At 33.8% G+C, this 2289-nt stretch overlaps 1 long non-coding RNA gene across 2 annotated transcripts; it reads right to left on the reverse strand.

Annotated features, from left to right (window-relative positions):
- Window positions 1-256: 256 nt before the first annotated feature.
- LOC115777170 (uncharacterized) lies at window positions 257-2023 on the reverse strand. 2 transcript variants are annotated; one of them, XR_004019593.1, is made up of 4 exons: window positions 1890-2023; window positions 1436-1470; window positions 1324-1353; window positions 257-959 (listed from the first exon to the last, which is right to left on the reverse strand). It is a non-coding gene; the product is annotated as an uncharacterized LOC115777170 (long non-coding RNA). The 2 variants fall into 2 exon arrangements; XR_004019594.1 differs by having other exon boundaries at window positions 1432-1470.
- Window positions 2024-2289: the final 266 nt, after the last annotated feature.

Consider the following 2289-nt stretch of genomic DNA (forward strand, 5'->3'; position numbering starts at 1 on the left):
CAAAATTGAGTCTTCAGTCCCAAGTTTTATTATGTCGCATGTATTGTCATATAACACAGTAGGCTTGTTGAATTAATGTGCTTATTTTCTAAATCCAGCAATACCAAATATGTAAATATACTATGCATAGTCATTTAAAAATATGTGATCTGTCCCAAATGAAAGAATATACTGCATTTCATTGCAATATAGTAGACTGTACTAGTAAAATCAGCAGAGATAAGAGAGTAGGACAGAAAACCATAAGAGATTATAACAGTTTGGCCTTGATGGGCCTTTTTAATAAAACTATAACTTAACTACACACAGTATAAATCAGGAGCAGAACTCCATGCATGTCAAGCCCAGTGCATTTGCTGATCTCACTGCAATTGCCGTCCTTACAGTAAGGACAGGGATTTTCACGGGGTCTCTGCTTTAACAGGCTATTAATTCAGACGGTATAGGTTGTTGGTTAGACTGTAATTGAGCTAGAACATTATCGATAGCATCAAAAACATCAAATGTATCATGACTGGGTGTCTGATTTTGAGGGGGTTCAATAGGGTTATCTCATGTATTATCAACACGGGGAGAGTTGGGGGTCCAATAGTTGTAGCCAGTTGAAAGAGTTCACAGCATCAATAACAGGAGTCAAAGAGATGATTTCAGGATTGGATTGACTAGCGTTCTCTCTATTTTCACCCTCTAACAAGGCTAAAGCTGCATTTAAATCTCTAAAATAATCATTACTAGACATTTTATTGTTCAATAAAATCCAGTTTAAAAAAAACAAAAAACTTATTTTATTAAGGTCAATAACTCTGACATGACTGTAAATGTTTTATTAAGGTTAATAATTCTAACACAGGTGTAAATGTTTTACAAAAGAACCCTAGTGTATAGGCCCCTGCACCTCCTCTCATTTCTCCACGTCCTTCTGCGTATTGGTATGCGAGCTCCAATAACACCTTTACCTCCTGAAAGACAGATTTTTTTAAATTAATAAAACAAACATAGTAAACATACTCACCTATTTTTAATAATTTATGTGACAAAATTTGGGGCAGGGTTGTCACTTCTGTCAACTGTGAGATGTTTTCCTATTGAGGTTGCACCACGGAGATTCTATCTTTGGCTTTCCACTAGCTTGCTGCCCTTAGAAGCTGAGCCCAGTCCTGTTACTGAGGGGACAAAGGTCTCTGAATGTGAAGATAGAGGTCTAACTCAAATATGTCTGAAATGGTTTAAAAAGTTTCTTATTTTTAAAGCATTTTGTTTTTTTTGTCTGAAAAACAAACATACCAAAAAAAAAAAAAACCAACAAAAAACCCCAAAACAAACCAATATCCGCCTCCCCAATCAATCCAGCATCTGAAGAAAAAAAAAAGTTCTATGACCCTCTTATTCATCAAGACATGCCGTGAAAAAAAAAAACAAAAAAAAACTTACTGACATCTGTATCTGAAATGGAGCCCATGAGCGTGTGATCTAACACAAAAGTTAAAAAAAAAAAAAAAAAATGTAGAAAGTATTTTTTAAATGACCTACAACCTAAAAACAGAGTTTGATATACCTGTATAAACCATGTCTTTACAAAAATCCTAGCGACCGTCCAAGAGTCACATTTAGAGGAACTAACAACATATTTACACTGAGGCTCTTTATAGGTTTGTGTGTTTGACAGTTAGCTTTTACACCCAAATGGCAGATTTTATCATTCTTCTTTCTAAGGCAGGTCTGTGATCTATAATAACCTATATATATATATATATATATATATATATATATATATATATATATATATATATATATATATATATATTTTTTTTTTTTTTTTTTTTTTTTTTTTTTTTTTTGAGTTATGAGGCTGGAACTATACATACAAAGGGGAAATAAACGTAACTTACCTTAACTAAAGTTGCCAATCACTTGTTTTACACGGTTGCCAGAACAAACAGACTCAAGAACAGGTTCTTCGTCAGAGCAATCACCACCCTGAACTCTCACACTCACCCACCGTAACTGTGCAACACCCACATCTCTGTGCAATATTAGATTATTCATACTGAACAATATCTAACATTCCTATATTGTGTAATATCTAGTATTCATTCACTAGTGCAATATTCATTCGCCAAGTGCAATATTCATCATCTTCATTATTATTATATGTATACACTTATTTACTTTTCTTACAATGTACAGATGCACCAATGTATGTATATATTTTTTATACATTCTATTTTTTGTATATTTAGGCCCGAGCCGACGAAGTCTCGGCGAGGAGCCTATTGGATTCCGTATGCC

The sequence above is a fragment of the Archocentrus centrarchus genome, unplaced genomic scaffold, assembly GCF_007364275.1.
Source record: "Archocentrus centrarchus isolate MPI-CPG fArcCen1 unplaced genomic scaffold, fArcCen1 scaffold_44_ctg1, whole genome shotgun sequence".
NCBI lineage: Eukaryota > Metazoa > Chordata > Actinopteri > Cichliformes > Cichlidae > Archocentrus > Archocentrus centrarchus.